At 48.6% G+C, this 22,619-nt stretch overlaps 1 pseudogene; it reads right to left on the bottom strand.

Moving 5' to 3' along the window:
- Positions 1 to 9,237: 9,237 nt before the first annotated feature.
- LOC144279529 (intelectin-1a-like) lies at positions 9,238 to 21,984 on the bottom strand (annotated as a pseudogene).
- Between the last annotated feature and the right edge of the window lie 635 nt (positions 21,985 to 22,619).

The raw sequence follows: 22,619 nt of genomic DNA, 5'->3' as shown, positions 1-22,619 counted from the left end.
ACATTTTGGCGCTTCCCATAGCTCCGCTGCACATATTTCTTGAGCCACCGTAGACACACAGACTCATGCTGTCTGTATATTGGAGGTGACGAGGTGGCGGAGTTGAGTGACACAATCAGACGCTGTTGCCATGTTATCTATTTAGCCCAAGCCTAGCTAGGTAAACCTTCCACCTGGAATCAGAACCTTTCCGCCCCTACTGAGATTCTGAAGGGCTAAAGGCCAATGGTTTCTACCTTTGTGATGCCTTGGAAGCCAAGCCCACTTGGAGATAGATGGGCTCCAGCATGAGGGAGCCCATGTGCTAAGTGGCCAATGATGCTGGTGACTGCTAAGGCAGAACAGGGGTTGGGGAGTAGTTTTCGGCTCCCTCTCGGAGCCACATTGTTGTAGAACTGGGCTGGTTTCTTGCAGAAAAGGTGTCCAAAGTGATGTAATGTAAAGATAGAAAGATGGAGAATGTCTCTGCTCTCCATATAAAATATCTATTGAAATATATAAATCTCTATAAATGAAATATAAATCTTTATTTTATTAGGGAGATCTAACAGAACTACTGAGCACTTTGTTGTCGGAGGGTTGAGAAGTGGGCACAAGACTCCATCAAGGTCAAGGGACAAATTCAGGGGAGCCAGGGCGAAAATTTCAATGAGAAATGTTATCCAAATTTGAAACATGCACAAAAACCTGTTGAAATGTTGGCAAAAACATTCATTGAAATGCTGACAACATTTTATTGAAATATGAAATCTTGATTTTAAAAAATTGTTGCAATTTAGATGGAAATTTTCATTGATATCTGAAATTTTGACAAAAAGTTAATTAAAATGTCAAAATTTTGATTAAAATGCTGACATTTCAATGGATATTTTAATTGAAATCTGGAATTTTGATGAAAATAATTGTTGAAATTTTTATTAAAATGTGATTGAAATTTTGATGGAAAATTTCACTGAAATATGAAATGTTGACAAAAATTGTCATCGGAAGTTGAAATGTTGACCAAATAAAACAGGGAAAAATGCAACACTTTCACAACAGTTTTCACCTGTTCTCAGACCAGCTCGAGAGCTCGGAGGCAGCTCATAACAAAATGTGAGAGGGAAAAACTACTACTGTTACTAACAGAGAACAGTAACCCCAGATCTGAGCAAAATGATGGGGTGTAAGAAATCTGCACCTAGTTGAGAATTTTACAATGAGAATGTATAATGGACATGCAATCTGGGGCCTGATATACAGATATGAGCATGGATTTATCTCGATTTACCAACATTTCCCCCACTTCTGAGCTGGCTTGAATTCTGGGCGAAGTGTCCCTCGTCCCTTGATAAACCCATCTGCACAGCCACTGATGGAAGCTGCTTTATGAACGGCACAGAGCACGTTCCTTTGAGGAGGTAAAAGAAAGAGGGGACTTGCCCACTTAAGTTCGATATGATAATCAAACATAAAACCTTGAGACACTGCTAATTTTTTTCTATCACTATTCTCAGCTGTCGGTAGCCCCTCGGAGTCAGGGTGAGCTGTGATGTTTTAACAAGGAGTTTAATCCAAGATTACCAGCAGCAGCAACAAAGCTGATTTAGTGGCATGACAAACTGATATCTGTACTTTGTATATGGACCTGCCGACATACAGGCATGTACGTACACCGGCTTAGTGTTAAAGCAAACCTGCTACTGTTCATTTAGTTCATCTGGGTATTAACATATTTGGTTTAAAAAGAAAAAAATCTATGTTCATTTTTGCCTGTTAATTACGTACTGTACTGAAAAAAATATAATATATATATAATTAGGGAAGACGTGTTTTTATCCACTGGAAAGACTTCATATGAAAAGTCTGATTTTATTGTGGGGGGGAGAATATTCTTCTATTTTTTTCTCTGTTTGGGAAAGAAAGTTACTAAATAAAAATATTCAGATTTTAGCATCGCTTTTGAACATGTCTCTTTCATTTGCCCTGGTGAATGAAAGGCAAATATATTGAGCCAGATTCTTATTGACACTCAGGCCCCTGAACTTCTCTGGCAGTTCATTGTTTGTAGCACGGCTGCGCTAGTGCTCCTGATGGAGAACATAGACACACAGTCAGCTAGAAACAGTCCCAGCCTCAAAGAACTCATGATCTAAATAGACAAGACAGAGGAAGGGTGGAAGGACAGAAAGGATAACATTTCCACAAGCGCCTGAGTGATGTAACCACCTCATGCAGCTATATGGGTTTTGCTACGCTGGCAGAATGGCCTAGTGCAGACACAGCATGTGCGGACAGGAGTGTTGCCACTCTAGTAACACCTCCCCACCCCAAATGGCTGTCATAGAATCATAGAATCATAGAATATCAGGGTTGGAAGGGACCTCAGGAGGTCATCTAGTCCAACCCCCTGCTCAAAAGCAGGACCAATCCCCAATTAAATCATCCCAGCCAGGGCTTTGTCAAGCCCTGACCTTAAAAACTTCTCAGGAAGGAGATTCTACCACCTCCCTAGGTAACGCATTCCAGTGTTTCATCACCCTCCTAGTGAAAAAGTTTTTCCTAATATCCAACCTAAATCTCCCCCACTGCAACTTGAGACCATTACTCCTTGTCCTGTCCTCTTCTACCACTGAGAATAGTCTAGAACCATCCTCTTTGGAACCACCTCTCAGGTAGTTGAAAGCACCTATCAAATCCCCCCTCATTCTTCTCTTCTGCAGACTAAACAATCCCAGTTCCCTCAGTCTCTCCTCACAAGTCATGTGTTCCAGACCCCTAATCATTTTTGTTGCCCTTCGCTGGACTCTCTCCAATTTATCCACATCCTTCTTGTAGTGCGGGGCCCAAAACTGGACACAGTACTCCAGATGAGGCCTCACCAATGTCGAATAGAGGGGAACGATCACGTCCCTCGATCTGCTCGCTATGCCCCTACTTATACATCCCAAAATGCCATTGGCCTTCTTGGCAACAAGGGCACACTGTTGACTCATATCCAGCTTCTCATCCACTGTCACCCCTAGGTCCTTTTCCACAGAACTGCTGCCTAGCCATTCGGTCCCTAGTCTGTAGCGGTGCATTGGGTTCTTCCATCCTAAGTGCAGGACCCTGCACTTATCCTTGTTGAACCTCATCAGATTTCTTTTGGCCCAATCCTCCAATTTGTCTAGGTCCCTCTGTATGCTATCCCTGCCCTCCAGCGTATCTACCACTCCTCCTAGTTTAGTATCATCCGCAAATTTGCTGAGAGTGCAATCCACACCATCCTCCAGATCATTTATGAAGATATTGAACAAAACCGGCCCCAGGACCGACCCTTGGGGCACTCCACTTGATACCGGCTGCCAACTAGACATGGAGCCATTGATCACTACCCGTTGAGCCCGACAATCTAGCCAGCTTTCTACCCACCTTATAGTGCGTTCATCCAGCCCATACTTCTTTAACTTGCTGACAAGAATACTGTGGGAGACCGTGTCAAAAGCTTTGCTAAAGTCAAGAAACAATACATCCACTGCTTTCCCTTCATCCACAGAACCAGTAATCTCATCATAGAAGGCAATTCGATTAGTCAGGCATGACCTTCCCTTGGTGAATCCACGCTGACTGTTCCTGATCACTTTCCTCTCCTCTAAGTGCTTCAGAATTGATTCCTTGAGGACCTGCTCCATGATTTTTCCAGGGACTGAGGTGAGGCTGACTGGCCTGTAGTTCCCAGGATCCTCCTTCTTCCCTTTTTTAAAGATTGGCAGTACATTAGCCTTTTTCCAGTCATCCAGGACTTCCCCTGTTCACCACGAGTTTTCAAAGATAATGGCCAATGGCTCTGCAATCACAGCTGCCAATTCCTTTAGCATCGAATCATAGACTAGCATCGAATCATAGACTATCAGGGTGGGAAGGGACCTCAGGAGGTCACCTAGCCCAACCCCCTGCTCAAAGCAGGACCAACACCTGACAGACCAACACCTATCTTGACAGACATCCTTTTCTACATCTACACTGGGGGTTTTGCAAGCAAAGTGCAGCTGTTAGGGGCTCTGGGTTTTTCCCACCCCTGACAGACATAGCTATTCCAACAACACGTTGCAGAGCAGACCTGGCTCCTAGGTCGCTTTGGAAGATGGGACTGAGGTTCCTAAATGACCTGGGCATTTTTGGAAATTCCACCCATGAGAGCAGCAGAGCCAAGAATAGTCTCCAGGTCTCTTGATGGCCAACCCAGGGCTCTATCCACTAGACCACACTGCTTCTCCAAGTCAGGCCCCCTTTAAAGTCTCTTTTCACTGCTAAAGGGATCTGATTATGAATGAGACTCTGACCAGAATCAGTAACTTAGGGTATGTCTACATTGCAAAGAAAAATCTATGGTGCCAAATCTCAGAATCTAGGTCCAATGACTCAGGTTCGCAACCCGCAAAAAATTTCAGGAGGAGGGGGCTAGCCTTTATACCCAATAGTCCCATGGTTAGGGCTCTCCCCTAAAAGGTGTGGAACCTAGGTTCAAATCCCCACAAAGGATTTTTTTTAGCCAAAAATTTTGCCCAGCTCTACTCATTGGACAACTGTAACCAATGAAGTTAGTGGACCCCCGCCTTCTGACCCATATAACCCTAAAGTAGATCAGGTGCCTGGGGATGGACAATAAAATTTACACACTTTTCAGCACTCTTGTGTGTCACATCCCGGGCCGGGGCCAGGAGTGGAGCTGGGTGGTGCTGCCTTCCTACCATGGGGGCTGGCCCGGGCCCCAGCTGCTCCCCCCTGAATTTTCCTCCGTGTTCCGCTAGGGGGCCACACCACACAGTTTGGGGATCTCTGGGTTACAAGGATGTATTTAGGGCCACTGGGCAGAGTCACCACCAGCCATGTGCTCCCTCCTAGGCAGGGAACGGCGCCCAAGGGAACTATTCTGGTCCTGGGATGATTCAAGATGGCATCTGCTCATGCCACAGATCCTCCTGGATGTCAGCTAACATCTCTCTTGGGTCATCCAGGGAGGTGATGAGGGAGGAAACAATGCTACTTATCCAACCCAACTTGGAAAATGTTGTTGGTAGCTAAGGGAAGCAGCTGCCTCTCCCACACGCCCCTGCTAGAAATCACCACCCAGCAACAAAGATATGGGCTGTGAACCCAGTTAGAGGTGTAGCTCAGGATATGAAAAAGCCACTGGTGCAATGGGTGGGATGCAGAGGAGAATTGCCTCAGCACAGCGAGGCAAGAGAAAGGCTGTAGAGATTACCTGAGCAGTATTGTCTCGGGATGAGAGAACTGGGAGCCAGGACTCCTGGATTCTAATCCCAACTCTGATGTGGTGTAATCTTTGGCCTAATACCTGGATAATCTTTCCTGTATAGCTGAACCTGGCTGTTTATTCGGATCAGCCTTCAGTGCCCTTATGCTATTGTTTTCTGTCATTTAAACCACATTCTTTATTATTTAATTCAATTTTAATGACGCACAAAAGCTTGCAACCATCATCAGCTGCTGTCATCAGCTTCTGCGTAATTATCTCACCCTAATCTGAAGCAGTTTGGGGCCCAGTTTGCATGAGGGAAAGATGCTCTGTGTAATAAAGGGCTGGTTTTGCAGGCCTCGCTCAGGCAACCCTGCTTCGGACTTGTCTCAGGGCTGAGGGTAGATTCAGTGGGTGAAATCCTGGCCCCACTGAAGTCAATGGCAAAACTCTCACTGACTTCAATGGGGCCAGAATTTCATCCAGATTGTCATCCTTATTTAACACATGGGGAAACTAAGGCAGGCTGAGATAGTGGGAAGGACTTGCCTAGAGTCACAGAGGGAATCAAAGACAGAACTAATTCAGTAATTTACTAACAGAGAAGTTATCAGACTAAATAAGAGCTGAGGCTTTTCCAATCCAGCCCCATCTCTAACAGTGGCCAGCACCAGATGCTGCAAAGGAAGGTGTCAGAAACAGGCCAGAGGCAGCTGGGAGATAATCTGCCCCCTACATTAAGTCTCATGAACCAAGAAGGTTCTATTCCTTCCAGAATATTTGTTTGCATGAACTAGGATCACTCTGGATATTCTAGCTGTCCGTAGATATAGTCAATCCCTCTTTTAATCCATGCTGAATTCTTGGCCTCAACAACTTCCTGTGTCAGTGAGTTCCACAGGCTTATCACTCACATTTCCTTTTGTCAATTTTGAATTAACACAAGCTAACCCAATTCAAGTAAAGGTTAAGCCAGTTCAAGTGCATCTACATAGGATGTTTGTACCACTTTAACTAGCCCAGGTAATCACATATTGGCCAGGCCCGACACATGAGCACAATCCACAGTGTCACAGCTGTCCTTTTGAAGTGTTTTGTCCAAGGAGAGACTGCAGGATCTGACCCCAAAGCTGCACTGTACGCAGTATAATATTAAAATACACTGTGTTTATGATGTTTGTATATATATATATCAAACCCAAAGTGGGACTTAAAACCCAGTTGGAATTTTATTTATGTGTATTTTTTTTAGTTGATATTGTTGGGGACACTGGGGCATGGCCACTAGGTAACTCGAGAGGATGGAAGACCACGAGTGTCGATGAAGCCCCCTCGCACTAGGCCCAGGTGTCCTTGGCCCCCCCCTCACCGCCTGGAGGCACTCGCAGCAGTTATGCTGAGGATCTGCAACAATATGTTGCAGAGTCAGACTGCCTGAAACTAAACAAGGCCAAACAGGGCAGATATGGAAGAATAATGCTGAATAAAGCAGCTTTATGTATAGTTTAACAAATGATACAAAAAAAACAAGGGAACTAGCTGGTAACTGGATTGGCTGGCTATATGGATACTTAGGGAGGTTGCTATTGGGTAAGTATGCTGAAGAAAGGATGTATAAAATCCTGTGTAATTTCCTGCTCTGGGTGCAGGATTTGAGATTCTATTCTCCCTGTACCTTTTTGCAGCTGCAAATAAACTTTTCTGCTTCTCCACCCCGTTGTGATTATTGGGTGACGCGCACCAGGTAACAAACCCCCCGCTGTTGTTTTGCCTCTCGGCACTGGGTGCCGGCAACAATATGATCATTTTAAAAGACGAGTTTCACAGTGAAACACTCTTTATACAGTCCCTATAGCTTTAACACTCCTTGCTCCCTCCGTCTGGCTGTGCTGGGATCACACAGAGGACATTGCTAATGTCTCCTTTTTTTCTACTACTTTACATGGAGATTTTGCAAATTGTCTGCTAACTAACACAGTCAATAGAGCAATTGGTGGCTCAAATACCATGGTGATGGGCACCGATGCAGAGATCAGACGGGGATTCCGTATCCCACTGATTCAGAGTTGCCATAGCGCAGAATTTCTTTTCAGCTGATTGCAAGGGCCCCCGCTGAGTAACTGGGGCCATGGAATGGGGACCTGCAGAGGTAAGAGGGGATGGGAACCTGCCACCAGCCTGAAGGGCAGCCACACAGGAGGGATCCCTGAACTCACAGATCCACCTGTCACTGCCCCACCTCCATGCCCTCCCTCCCCACTCCCGGACACCCAGCCCCCCCGCACCAGCCCCCGCAGCCCCTGCCACCCTTGCTCAGCAGAACCCCCCACAAGTCCCACTGGCAGGGGAGGCCTCTGAAGCAGGATTCGCCCCCAACTCTTTGGTTTCACATTCCAGCCTTAAAGCGATAGAAGCAGAAAAGGAAAATTGGGGGCAGTGTCAATTTATTTCTGTGAGGCCTGGGGAGAGTTAGGCACCTAAGGACAAGAGCCGCCAGGGGGACCAGCCAGACCCTGATGAGACAGGAGGAGCCCCTCCCTGGCTGGGGCCCAAGTGTAAGGGCCTCTGGACCCCTCACTAAAACTCAGTGGGGTTTTTTGTTTAGCCCTCTACCAGTCCCAAAAGATAGGGGAATGAGGAAATCAAGACCCTGCGACTGACAGTCCCCAGGGCCAACGGGGAGAGGACAATGCTCTAGGGGAGCCTGATTGACAGGGCAGGCAGGCCAATGAAGGAGTCAGGAGCCTGAAGTCCCGTCCTCCGTGTGAGCTGGAGCTGTCCGAGGCAAAGCGGGCCGAGCTCAGGGGAGAGCAGCGGCCTGAGGTGGGCTGGGAGAACAGAGCCAGAGGGGCAGGGGACCAGCCCAGGGCGCCAGGGCCGTCCAGAGCCGGGTGCGGTGAGCAGCTGGGGCGAGCGAGGGGGACCCTGGGCAGCGGGCTCAGCGTGGGGAGACGGCCCCAGCCAAGGGGCCCTGCAGGCCGGACTGGGAGGGGATCATAACCCCGAGGGGTGGGGGCGACGCTGCGGGGAAGGGTCCTGCCACCCGCGGGCGTGTGGCCACCGCCAGAGCAGGTGCCCGGCCCGCAGCACAGCCAGGGCCTGGGCCGTGGGAGGCAGTGACTGTGCACTTCCCTCCCCTTCCCCCGGGGCAGGGTTGCCGGTTTGCCTTTCACCTTTCCGATCCTTCTTTTTGTGTTGGTAGCTGTTTAATGAATTGTGTTTGCTTTGAACTATAAGCAGCAGGGAAGCGGCCGGTGCGGAGAGAGCACCCTACGGTGGGGACACCCTCACCCCTGCCCTAAGTGACCACGACAAGGCTGGGGGTCGAACCCCCCAGGAATCCTGGGTCCAGCCTTGGTGGGGTTACGAGGACTCTGCCACACAGGCGGGAGGCAAGGGGAGTCCTCCAGGTCAGGCAGGCCTCTGGATAAAGGACTCAAATACTTTCGCTAGCCCATTTCACCGGTGTAGCGTATAGGCCAGGGAAGTTCGCCACAATAGTGGGACCATTCCCCCGCTTACATTAATAATAGGTGGTCCTAGCAACCACGGCTAGAGAAGGGGGAGGTGGTGGGGCCTGGTGGATGGAGCTCTGGACTTGACTCAGGAGACCAGCATGCTATTTCCCACTCTGCTGCTGGCCTGCTGAGTCACCTTGGGAAAATCACTTCACCACTCTGTGCCTCAGTTTCCCCATCTAAAATGGGAATAATGCTACTGACCTGCTTTGTAAAGCACTTTGAGAGTGACAGATGAAGATTACTACATAATAACACCCAGTGCTCTGATTATTGCTAACAGTAAATAATTACAAATAACGACAGAAGTGCCTCATTCTGACTGGTGCTGAGAGCCCTGCAACCCTCTCTGGGTCGCAAGGGGAGCAAATCACACCGACACCCCAGCCCACTTCAGATTCTTTATTTGCATGGCAGATGTCCGCGTTCAAAGCCAGGGAATAGCTCTAGCTGGAGCAAAGCAGCGTCGTTCACTGGGGCACGTCAGCCTTTCCGGACTCAGCGGTAGAACAGCAGCACTGCGGATTCAATCATCTCCTTGGATATGCTCCAGTGCTGATGGGTTCCGTAGCTATTCCAATCAAAGGAAGCAAAATCGCCGCACTGAACTGGGTTCCCTTCTGGGAAGAACCCTCCTCCACCCACACAGTGCTGGGGAGAGAACAGAGGAATTGCCAGACTGGAGCAGAGCTGGGGCCCATCTAGCCACTCTTCTGTCTCCAGGCCAGTGCCAGCTGCTTCAGAGGAAACCGCAAGAAATCCTGCAATGGCCAGTTGGCGAATAGTCTGTCCACAGAGAAAGTTACCTCCTGACCCCCACCAGTCAGAGATAAGCTAATGCCCTGAAGCATGAGGGTTTAAATCCCTTCCTAACTCTTGGGACCAGATTCTCCATTGCCCTGGCTCTTGTGCAGTCGCTTACCTTGGTGCAAAGGGCCCCCAGATGACAGCATTTGACACTCCTTTAGTGCTGGTGTAAACATCTGCACAAGGGGCAGGGGCAGGAGGCTTTGGGCCATTGGGTTTTTATTTTTAGTATTTATTGTTCGCATTGAGTCTCAGAGCCCCCAGCCATGGCCCAGAACCCTGATGCTAGGTGCTGTACGTTAGTTATTAGGTGTATTACGGTAGCACCTAGAAGCCACAGCCATGGCCCAGGACCCCATGACACTAGGTGCTGTACAGACAGAAGAGAGATATAGTCCCTGCCCCAAAGACCTCACAATGTTACCCTGACTATCTTGTGTTCTCCTAGCCCATCCTTGCTTGAATCCTGCTCAGAGGATAAACACAGACTGATGGAGAGGGCTGGATGAGCAGTTAGGGAAAGGCCAGGCATTATCCCCCTCCTTGAACTGCAGTATCTGCACATATGGACTCAACTCACGACTCCAAGCTCCTGCTACTGGATCGCCCATTAGAAAGGCCCTTTCCCCCTAGAACTGAAATAAAGTCTCAGGTTTCACATGCAAACACCCTGCAGGTTTGATTCCCCTCTGGCAGGATGCGCCATCTCTTCAACAAGAAGAAAGGGTCAGTTGAGACCAAATGTGGGCTCGCAACCAGCGCTGGCTGGTCCAGCCTGGAGAGTTGCTAGGGCTGATCACTGAGGGCCCAATGCACCAGAAAACACACGGATTCAGCACATCCACCCCCACCCCCCAGCAACTTCTGACAAAGGGCTCCTGTGAGCTGGTCCTCCCTTGATGGAACCCCAAAGGACAGAAATAACATCAGCACCCCCTAGTCTACCTGGGGGATGATTGCCTGCATGGGCACAGCTGACCCTGCTGGCACAGGGGCTATAAATTGAACCCATCCTGTGCCAGTGCAGAGGTAAAAAGAGGCTTTGCACAGGCAGTGAGCTCCAACAGTGACACTAGGCAGCTTCACAGCAGAGGTGGACAAAGAGCTTCTGCTGGAAAATGTAGTTTTCATAGAATCATAGGTCCCTTCCAACCCTGATATTCTAAGGAGGTCATCTAGTCCAACCCCCTGCTCAAAGCAGGACCAATCCCCAATTTTTGCCCCAGATCCCTAAAAGGCCCCCTCAAGGATTGAACTCACATCACTGGGTTTAGCAGGCCAGTGCTCAAACCACTGAGTGATCCCTCCCCCCAAAAACTATTTCTGAAGTAAGGTTCAATTTAGCAAATACTTCCAACGTGAGTGAGTGTGAGTGTGTGTGTGAGAGAGAGAGGATATTTGGTTTGAATATTTAGCTATTTTATTCATTTTAAAAATGGGGGGAAATACACACGAAAAGAAACAACAAAAATAAAAAATAACAGGTTGTTTTGAATCAAACAAAACATTTTGTTTGACCCACCACAACTATTTTGGGTTTTTATCCATTTTGGGTTGACACAAAAAAATGGTGGTTGTTTTTTTCAGATTACAGTGGAGTCGCATCATACGCGCATTTAATTTACACGAATTCAACTATACACGAAAGAAAAATAACAATAACTTGCAGCGGTGGAGTACTGTACCGGAGTCGACGGGAGAGCGCTCGGGGGTCGATTTATCGCATCTAGACTAGATGCGATAAATCGACCCCCACTGGATTGATTGCTGCCCACCAATCCAGTGAGCATCTCGCTGCGCTGAGTGTGATTCTAGTGTTTAAAGATATGTATTTTTCGTACAACATGGCCCCTAAACGCAAGCTAACTACTTCATCTGGTGCTCAGCCGAAGAAACAGCGATCTATTCCAACGCTGGAGGAAAAACTGGCTGTGTTAGAGTTATTGAGAGACAGTATGTTGGTCTCCAACATGGCGTGTAAATATGAACTCAATGAATCTAGCATCCATGCCATCAAGATTCGAGAGAGAAATTTGTCAAGCCGTGGCATCAAGTGCTCCAATAACTGCTAAGGTGACGAGCCAGGTGCGTGATAAGACGTTAGTGAAGACTGAAAAGGCATTAAACTTATGGCTGGAAGACATGAACCGTAAATGTGTGCTTATCAATGGCAACATGTTGCGAGAAAAGGCTCTTAGCCTCTACGCGCTGTTCAAACCCCGCGTTGAAGAGGGACAGCCTTCTGATGAGAAGGAATTCAAAGCCAGCCAAGGTTGACTTAACAATTTTAGGAACCGCTTCAACCTCAAAAACGTGCAGACTACTGGTGAAGCTAGCTGCATCTGCCAATGAAGAGGAAGCAAAAGCCTACCCCAAACAATTAAAGAAAATCATAGAAGAAAAGGGCTATCTTCCGGAACAAGTTTTTAATGTTGACGAGACTGGGCTCTTCTGGAAAAAAATGCCCAACCACACTTACACTTCGAAATCAGAAAGACAAGCCCCTGGCTTCAAAGCAGCTAAAGACCATGTGACTGTGTTGTTTTGTGGCAATGCGGCTGGGCATTTAATAAAGCAGGGCTTGCTCTACAGGGCTGCAAATCCCCTTGCCCTAAAAGGCAAGAACAAAAATCTCCTGCCTGTGTTCTGGCAATCAAATAAAAAGGCTTGTGTGACGGCAGCATTATTTCTGGATTGGTTCCACAAGCGTTTCATTCCGGAGGTCAAGCGGGACCTCGAAGAGAAAGGACTTAACTTTAAATTGTTGCTGATCGTAGACAATGCTCCTGGCCATCCTGAGGCACTCCGGTTTGCGCATAATGACGCTGAAGTCGTCTTTCTCCTTTTTTATTCTTTCATTCTTCTGTCTCTCGTGACTATACATGATTTTCGCCTTACACACTGACTTTAGAATCTAACTCCCGCGTAAGATGTAACTCCGCTGTATTTGCTCCACTCCAGCTTGTCTCTGCTCCAACCCTAACCCCACTCTGGTCAGATACTCACATGCTCAGTGTTACAGCCGGTGACTTTCACCCCAGCACACAGAGCCATGGCCGCCTTCTCAGAATTAAATACGCAGAACTGGATGTAGCCGGGAACGAATTCAGCTGGTGACAGAAAAGGGGAGGTCAGAACCATTGTTTGACATGGACAGGTGGAGAGAAATGACTTAGCTCTAATCCTAGCCAAGCCCCTTCGTTAAGTCCCTGTGTATAAACTGGGAATGATTAAGAATCTGGAACTCCTGACTAGGCCACTGCAGAGAAACTAAATGATTTCTTTGCATCGGTCTTCACGGCTGAGGATATGAGGGAGATTCTCAAATCTGAACCATTCTTTTTAGGTGACAAATCTGAGGAACTGTCCCAGATTTAGGTGTCATTAGGGAGGTTTTGGAACAAATTGATAAATTAAACAGTAAGAAGTCACTAGGACCAGATGGTATCACCCAAGAGTTCTGAAGGAACTCACATGTGAAATTGCAGAACTACTAACTGTGGTATGTAACCTATCATTTAAATCAGCCTCTGTACGAGATGACTGGAGGATAGCTGATATGACGCCAATTTTTTTTTAAAAAGACTCTATAGGTGATCCTGGCAGTTACAGGCTGGTAAGCCTAATTTCAGTACCAGGCAAATTGGTTACAACTATAGTAAAGAATGGAATTATCATAGATGAACACAATTTGTTGGGAAGAATCAACATGGTTTTTGTAAAAGGAAATCATGCCTCTCTGATCTACTAGAATTCTTTGAAGGGGTTAACAAGCATGTGGACAAGGGGAATCCAGTGGATATAGTGTACTTAGATTTCCAGAAAGCCTTTGACAAGTTCTCTCACCAAAGGCTCTTAAGCAAAGTCGTGGGATAAGAGGGAAGGTCCTCTCATGGCTCAGTAATTGGTTAAAAGATAGGAAACAAAGGGTAGGAATAAATGGTCAGTTTTCAGACTGGTAAATTGTAAACAGAGGTAACTAGTGGCATCCCCCAGGGGTCTGTACTAGGACCAGTGTTGTTCAACATATTCATAAATGATCTCGACAAAGGGGTAAAACAGTGAGGTGGCAAAATTTACAGATGATACAAAACTACTCAAGATACTTAAGTCCAAAGCAGACTGTGAAGAGTTACAAAGGGACCTCACAAAACTGGGTGACTGGGCAACAAAATGGCAGATGAAATTCAGTGTTCATAAATGCAAAGTAATGTACATTGGAAAACAATCTCAATTATACATATAAAACGATGGAGTCTAAATTAGCTGTTACGACTCAAGAAAGAGATCTTGGAGTCATTGTGGATAGTTCTCTGAAAACATCCACACAATGTGCAGCGGCAATCAAAAAAGTGAACAGAATGTTGGGAATCATTGGGAAGGGGATAAATAATAAGACAGAAAATATATTCCCTCTATATAAATCCATGGTATGCCCACATCTTGAATACTGTGTGCAGATGTGATTGCCCCATCTCAAAAAATATATTCTGGAATTGGAAAAGGTTCAGAAAAGGGCAACAAAAATGATTAGGGGTATGAAACAACTTCCGTATGAGAGATTAATAAGACTGGGACTTTTCAGCTTGGAAAAGAGACGACTCAGGGGGGATATGATAGAGGTCTATAAAATCATGACTGGTGTGGAGAAAGGAAATAAGGAAGTATTATTTACTCTTCATAACACAAGAGCTAGAGGTCACCAAATGAAATTAATAGGCAACAGGTTTAAAAACAAACAAAAGGAAGTATTTCTTCACACAATGCAGAGTCAACCTTTGGAACCCTTTGCCAGAGGATGTGAAGGCCAAGATTATAACAGGATTAAAAAAAGAGCTAGATAAGTTCATGGAAGATAGGTCCATCAATGGCTATTCGCCAGGATGGACATGGAAATATCATGGAGAAGGTCCTCAAGGAATCCATTTTGTAGCACTTGGAGGAGAGGAAGGTGATCAGCAACAGTCAACATGGATTCACCAAGGGCAAATCATGCCTGACCAACCTGATTGCCTTCTGTGATGAGATAACTGGCTCTGTGCATACGAGGAAAGCAGTGGACGTGATATATCTTGACTTTAGCAAAGCTTCTGTTATGGTCTCCCACAATATTCTTGCCAGCAAGTTAAAAAAGTATGGATTGGATGAATGGACTGTAAGGTGGATAGAAAGCTGGCTAGATCATCGGGATCAACGGGTAGTGATCAATGGCTCAATGTCTAGTTGGCAGCTAGTATCAAGCGGAGTGCCCTAGCGGTCGGTCGTGGGGCTGGTTTTGTTCAACATCTCCATTAATGATCTGGATGATGAGATGGATTGCACCCTCAGCAAGTTTGCAGATGACGCTAAGATGAGGGGAGAGGTAGATATGCTGGAGAGTAGAGATAGGGTCCAGAGTGACCTAGACAAATCGGAGGATTGAGCCAAAAGAAATCTGAGGCGGTTCAACAAGGACAAGGACAAGGAAGAATTCCGTGCACGACTACAGGTTGGGGACCGACTGCCTAAGCAACAGTTCTGCAGAAAAGGACCCGGGGATTAGAGTGGACGAGAAGCTGGATACAAGTCAACAGTGTGCCCTTGTTGCCAAGAAGGCTAACGGCATATTGGGCTCCCTTAGTAGGAGCATTGCCAGCAGATAAAGGGAAGTGATTATTCCCCTCTATTCGGCACTGGTGAAGCCACATCTGGAGAATTGCGTCTAGTTTTGGGGCCCCCACTACAGAAAGGATGTGGACAAATAGAGAGTCCTGCGGAGGGCAACGAAAACAATTTGGGGGCTGGGGAACATGACTTATGAGGAGAGGCTGAGGGAACTGGGCTTATTTAGTCTGCAGAAGAGAAGAGTGAGGGGGGATTTGATAACAGCCTTCAACTACCTAAAGTGGGTTCCAAAGAGGATGGAGCTTGGCTGTTCTCAGTGGTGGCAGATGATAGAACAAGAAGTAATGGTCTCAAGTTGCAGTGGGGAAGGTCTAGATTGGATATTAGGAAAAACTATTTCACTAGGAGGGTGATGAGGCACTGGAATGGGTTGCCTAGGGAGGTGGTAGAATCTCCATCCTTAGAGGTTTTCAAGGCCTCCCTTGACAAAGCCCTGGCTGGGATGATTTAGTTGGTGTTGGTCCTGTTTTGAGCAGGGGGTCGGACTAGATGACCTCCTGAGGTCTCTTCCAACCCTAATCGTCTATGACTCTATGGGATGGTATCCCTAGCCTCTGTTGGCCAGAAGCTGGGAATGGGTGACAGGGAATGGATCACTGGTGATAACCTGTTCTGTTCATTCCTTCTGGGGCACATGGCATTGGCCTCTGTCTGAAGACAGGATTCTGGGCTAGATGGAACATTGGTCTGACCCAGTATGGCCATTGTTATGTTCTAATTCCAGTCCCACACAGGAGCTGGGCAGTTGTCCCGTCACAGCTGGGCTGACCATAGCTCTGTCACTGTTCTGGTGTGTCTTTAGTGCACTGCACCTTTCAATTCCCAGGAGCTCTGGGTAATGCTACGATCTCAAAACACCCCTCCTGGCATGAGCTGCCAGTGCAGCCACTGCCTCATTCCCCAGCTGGAGATTTCTGCAGTCTGGACTGTGGAGCGGCTCCTTCTGTCACCCTGCTGACTCTCAGGGCTTGCCCTGGTCTGGCTCTCCCCATGCTGCGTCTTTATCCCTGGTCTGTCTGTCATGGGGGAAGGGAAGGTCCTTCTCGCAGGCATCTCCTCAGCTCTTGCTGCCGCCTCCTTTCAGGGCCAGCTTTAGGGCATAAGGCCCCTCCTGCCTTTTCTCCTTGGCTCCTTTCCCAGAGATTGGAAACTCCAGATCACCTCTCTCCTCAGTCTCCTCTTCTGGCCACACCCTCACCAGGTATCACAGACCACCCCATGCCAGAGCCCTTTTGTATTCAGTTGCCATGTAGCATGTTAAATGGAGAAAACACACTGCGCGCTCTCCTGGAGATTTTCCATATCCTCTCTCATTTAATCGTTTGCCCTTTCTCTAAAACAAAGGTAATTCAGACTGGAAGGACAGGGCTGGTCTGTGCAGGTGGAGAGGCAGAACCCGCACACTCTCTACCAGACTTACTTCGGCCATTTGGAGAGTAATAGCTGGCAGTTTGCTGGGCATCGCCATAGTCGTAGATGACGGGCACGGCGTGGCCATTGTTGGTCTTTCAGACACCAGCGCCATATTTCACTGGGTATTTGTGGGAGACACAAACGCAGCGAGCATCCAGTGTTAGTTTCTGTCCCTGTGGCAGGGCAGCTCCAGCACAGACAAGGAAGCATTGATTAAAACTTACTGAGTGATTTGTTCAGTCACTGCCTGTGCTCACACAGGCCAGCCCTAGGGCACAGCAGTGACTCCACCAGTGGGCCAAGAATATGACATGTCAAGGTGCCCCTTGGGGTGGATTTATCACAGACTATTTGGGGCAGGGACTGTTGTTCTGCTCTGGGTCCGTGCAGCACCTAGCACTGTGGGGCCCTGGTCTGCGGGGGGGTCCGCTAGGAGCTGCCACAATGCGGGCAGTAAATGATAATAGGTGAGAATCAGCATGTGTCCAGCATTGTTGCCCCTGCACCCCCAGCCCTGCGGAGATGCCCCTGCTAAGATGCCTGAACCCCAAAGCCGGGGCTCAAGGGTGAGTCAAGGGCGTGGCCTAGCACCAAAGCACCTGTGTCCACTGGCCCCCCATCTCCAGGGTGTGAGGTGGGGTTGGTCTTCATGGGCCATTCAACCTCTCTGCTGAGTCTGTCAGCACATCGGTGCCAAGGCGGTGGTTGGTTTGGGATGTAAACACCAGCAATGTTGAGAGCTCCTTGTCCCATTATCAGCCCCTGACCCCCCAGCATGGAGCGCTTTTAGCATGTTGAGAATTTGCCCAACCAAGCTCCTCCATCTACACTGGGGCCAGCAGAGCCATCTAGCCCCTCCTGCACATGCCCCTCCAAAGCCCCCAGCTCAGCGCCATCACCTGGTAGAGTCTGAGGAGGTTCCCCCCCCCTGAGGACAGAAAGCCAGTCCCGGTGTGGTTCCTCAGGATGGACCTGTTCTTCCATTCTTTCAGGGGCGTCTTGTTGGTTACATGCCACACGGACAGGTCCTGGGATTGCAGATCGTAATAACCAGGGTTCTGAAAAGCAAGGACCCAGCTGAAACCTCTCAGCCACATCCCTGGTACTTACCCACTCCCTCTGCCCCCCATCACTGGGGCATCTGGGCACCTCACCACCTGTGGTATATGTATCCTGACACTCACCCCGCAGGGCAGAGAAGCACGATCACCATTGTACGGGGGAGAACTGAGGCACAGAGACTAGGTGACTTGCCCTAGGTCACACAGGGGGCCTGTGGCAGGGCAGGGAATGGAGCCCAGGGCTGCCAAGCCCTTCGCTAGCACCTTGACCACTGGACCATCCCTCCCATCTAACCCCCATGCCGGTGTCCCCCACCTCCCCATGTGCATTCAACCAGATTCTAACACACTCTCTCTCCCCAGCAGGGAGCTATTGGCCATGGAGAAGGGGACCCCACCTTGTAGTCGTCACTGGTGGAGCCCGCCGCGGAGCCAAAGGTGTAGTAATTGGCCCAGTTGCCCTCTCCCTCTGGGTAGTTAATGTTGCTCCGCTGCCGGCTGGACCAGCAATCTCCTGCGGTGCACTTGCCATAGACATTGTTCTCATGCACGCTGGCCACCAGGGTCCAGCCACCCCCCCTTGGTGGTCATGTCACAGAAGGTCTGGTAGGTCTCGCCATTCTCGGTGCGCAGGGCGTAAATCCCGTCTGCAGAGGTGGGAAGCGGGGAGCACCTGGTCAGCCAGAGCCAGGGAAAGGCCCTCTCGGAGCCAGACATTAAATGGGAAACACCCCCAGGTGAAGAGCTTCTAGTGCACTGCAACAGGACGCAAACCCATAGTCACTGGAGCAGGACGCGCCCCTGCATCTGGGAGCAGAGGGGCCCGATTCCCAGGGGCACTATAGTCCCCTTGGCAGCGGAGAGTGAGTGCAAATTACAGGGACTCCCAGAGCGTGACAAGGCCTGAGCCTTTCCACGCACAAGCTGTAGCACTTTCATGATACCGGTGTAGTTACAGCGCTACAACTCCTTAGTGTGGACACCATTTATACTGATTTAAAGGGGCTTTATACTGGGATAGCCATTCCCATATGGAAAGTGGAATACCCTATCCCTGTCTAAGGAATTACGCTTTCCCCCAGTATAATTATGTTCACACTGAGGCTGGACTAGTATCAATATGTCAGGAAAAACCCATCCCCCGACCCAACACAGTGACACCAGGACAGACGCCATGCGCAGACCAGGCCTAAGTGTAACTGAGAAACAGGCCGGGGACAATTTGTGCTAAGGAAAAGCCCCAGACCTTGTTTTGAGCCCCCTGCTGTGTGTCTCCCCACGCTGTGTCCCTCTTTTGGGCCTAAGCCTGCGGTGACTCGATCTGGGGGCTGCACGATGAGTGGAACTGAGCCAGGCAAAGAATCTACTGCGCACTGGCTACCCTCAGACTGTCAAAGGGGCTGAGCACCCGCCCTGGACTGGACGTCACCTGGTGCTGGAGGGGCTCAGCCTTGGGTTGCCAACCCTGCGGGATTGACCTGGAGTCTCCAGGAATTAAAGACTAAGTCACATGATAAAACTTCCAGGAATACATCCAACCAAAATTGGCAACCCTAGCTCAGCCCCAAGAGCAGGGCTTGCACCCTCTGACCTCCCTGTCGGAGTCCTGCACGCCGTTCCTTCAGCTGAGACTTACGCCAGGGTCCGTGGAGGAGGGTGGAGATTTTCAGAGGCATATGCTGGGCAATGGGAGTTGGGCGCCTCTGTGCCACTTGTGTCTCTGAAATTCTCTGCTGGGGGAGACCAGCCAGACACGAGGCAGCAGGATCCCCGACAAGGTTTTCTCCGCCGGCAGCTCCTGTGCATGGCGGAGGCCTAGCAGCAGGGCACTGGCAGAGAGCTGAGGTCTCATGTCGCTCCAGCAGCAGGGAATGTAAGGATAAAGCCTTTTCCAGTAATCACATTGTAAGGCCTTTGTTTGCAGACATATTAAGAGAGCAGCAGCCATGAGCTAAGAAGCAGGAAGTCACATCCTCACATTCCATCTAAATTATATTAAAACAACTTAATATCGGGCTGTTAATGGCACCCATTATCACCAGGTAAAGAAATAGATCTTATGATGGTTAAAGAAAACTTAGTTTGATAGCATCCTGTCTGGCAAGAAATCACTTATCAAGCGTTGTGGTTGTGAAATCCTCATTTCTTTATTGTTTTATCTTTATACACTTCTCTGTTGTTTTTCTGTATGATCTCTGTCAGGTTCTTTGATTGTTTCTGTCTGTTACATAATTAATTTTGCTAGGTGTAAATTAATTAAGGTGGTGGGATGATTAGGTTAGAGAATTGTTACAATATGTTAGGATTGATTAATCAAATTTTAGTAAAATGATTGGTTAAGGTACAGCTAAGTCAGATTCAGGTTTCACTATATAAACTGGGGTCCAAAAGGAAGTTCTTTGGGAACCAACTCCAGGACACAGCCCCAAGATCAGAGCGGCCAGACCTCAACACTCTGCCAATGACACCCTGAAGAAACTGTAGGCCCCCAGATGACCTGATCCTGACTGGCCAGCAGGGAAAAGTTCATCTGTCTCATTGGGAGTGGTGAGTACAGTATGTGTACCATGTGCAGTCTGTTTTGGTGATTGTTAGTGAATAGAGGTTAAGTAGGACATTACTGTGTAAGGCTCTTTCACTGGTAAAGGACCCAGTAAACCCACAAAAGATTAATTCCTGAGTCCACGGGGTATGGGTGTTTGCTTGGAGTTCACAAGGAAAGTGTGTTTACCCGGAGGAGTAGATCCCGGAGCCCACAGAGGGGTAAAGTTAGGTGCTCTTTGCCTGGAGCCCTAAGAACTGGAAAAGGGTAGGGGGTGCCTAAATTAACTGGGTTACGCCTTGAGCCCTAGGAACTAGGTAGAGGTGGGATGCCCTAGAGTGGTGAAGTGACAGAGAATTTTGTTTCAGAATAACAGCCGTGTTAGTCTGTATTCTCAAAAAGAAAAGGAGTACTTGTGGCACCTTAGAGACTAACCAATTTATGTGAGCATAAGCTTTCGTGAGCTACAGCTCACTTCATCGGATGCTGTAGCTCACGAAAGCTTATGCTTAGCACACAGCGCTCCCCCTAGTTTGCACCAGTCAAAGGGCCCCTGCTCATCATCAGTCCCAGCCCTGCTGGAATCAGCCCCTGGATGTATTCAGAATGAGCCAACCCACAGTGGCCACGGATGGGCAGGTGTCCCCGCTGCCAGCCCAGAGATGCCCGGGTGCATCTGAACCGACTTTACCCAGCTCTAGTCTTTACATTGGTCTGGAGCAGGCACCCAGCGGAAGCAAAGCAGCTTCTGAAGATCCAGGGACGCCCCCTCTGCACTCACCTCTAGCCCCAATCTGGGTGGCTTTAATTTGCTTGCAGCTGCGGGGCAGGCTCTGGTAGGTCTGGTTACTCTGGGGGCTCTGGCTGACATGCGTGTCCTCCCACGTTTCCAGCAGGTCATGGATGGCGAGCTTTAGCGCAGCAGCGCCCCCGCTCCCATCTGCATAGCAGGGTGAGGAGTTTCCATCTGTTACCATTTATGTGGCCAGGATGGCAGAGCCCTCAGTCCCCTCAGTGCGGAGATCCCCAGTCATGGGAAAGCCACTGGGGGAGTGACATTACATACAGGCACCACCACACATACACACAAGCACACAGACACACAATCAGTCACACACAACTGAACACATACAGCCCCCCCATCATACACAACACAGAAACACACACTGCCACACATACAACCATAGACAACCAGCCACAGAATCACATGCAGCCAGAGAGAAACACAAACTCAGTCATACACAAACATGCAAAACCTCCCCCTACACACAATCACACACACACACACACACACACACCTGTCTATATATAAAGTAGAACTGATGCTTTTAGTAAGAGGTACATCTAAGAACTATTTTACATCCCTGAATCAGTAGCAGAAGATCTTTATAAGTTTGAAAATTACGAATAGGGGCTAGGTTGTAGAACTGGCTTGAGTGGGAGCACCTAGGCACTACCGTAATACACCTAATAGATAATATACAGCGCCTAACACCATGGGGTCCTGGTCCAGAACTGGGGCACCTAGGCGCTATCACAGTAATAATACCCTTGGCACCCATCTTTGAAAACCTTGGCCCTGGAACATGGACAGAAGAAAATGGTTGCAGCTAATTCAGGGTGAGTTCTGGTTGGCAGGAGGCTGCCTTAGGGTTTGGGAGAATTATTTCCAGGAAGGGAAAGGAAAAAAAGCCACTTACCGCAAGGGCGGCCCCTGGTCACTTGGATGAGGAGCAGCAGGAGAGCGAGTTGTTTCATTGGTGATTTTGCAGCAGGGAAAACAGTAGATCAGCTGGTTAATAGCCAGGCTGGAGGGTGGGAGGGCTCTACCCCATATCTTCCTGATCCCAGGGCTGCGCTGACTCTCTGCATAACCTGCCTATGACACTAACACCCCAAAGGAAAGTTTGAGACCCTGCAGCCCTTGAGTTCAATGGGAGTTTGCTGGAGTGGGGATGCCTTGCTGTGACATCCTTAGAGCAGTTTCCTTCTTCAGAGATGGCTCAGTGACAGGCTTATGGGGTGGGAAGCTGAGGTGATCCAGGCTGGGAAGGGAGCACCGGGGACCATGGTGCTGTACGGGGCACTGGGAGGAATCCAAGTAGCATCATGTGCACAGAGCAAGCCCTCCCCCGGCACTCCCTCTGCTAACTAGGGTGACCAGATGCCCCAAAAATCAGGACTGTCCCTATAAAATTGGGACTTTTTCTTATATAGGCACCTATTACCCCCACCCCCTGTCCTGATTTTTCACACTTGCTATCTTGTCACCCTAACTGAGCCTCGCATCACCCCTGTAGGGTGGACAGGTCTCATTATACCCATTTTGCAGGTGGGGAAACTGAGGCAGAGAGGGCCTGACTTGAAGTCAATGGAATGCCTCACGATGGAAT

The sequence above is a fragment of the Eretmochelys imbricata genome, chromosome 24 (genome assembly GCF_965152235.1).
Source record: "Eretmochelys imbricata isolate rEreImb1 chromosome 24, rEreImb1.hap1, whole genome shotgun sequence".
Classification (NCBI taxonomy): domain Eukaryota; kingdom Metazoa; phylum Chordata; order Testudines; family Cheloniidae; genus Eretmochelys; species Eretmochelys imbricata.
This window is presented reverse-complemented; position numbering and strand designations above follow the sequence as displayed.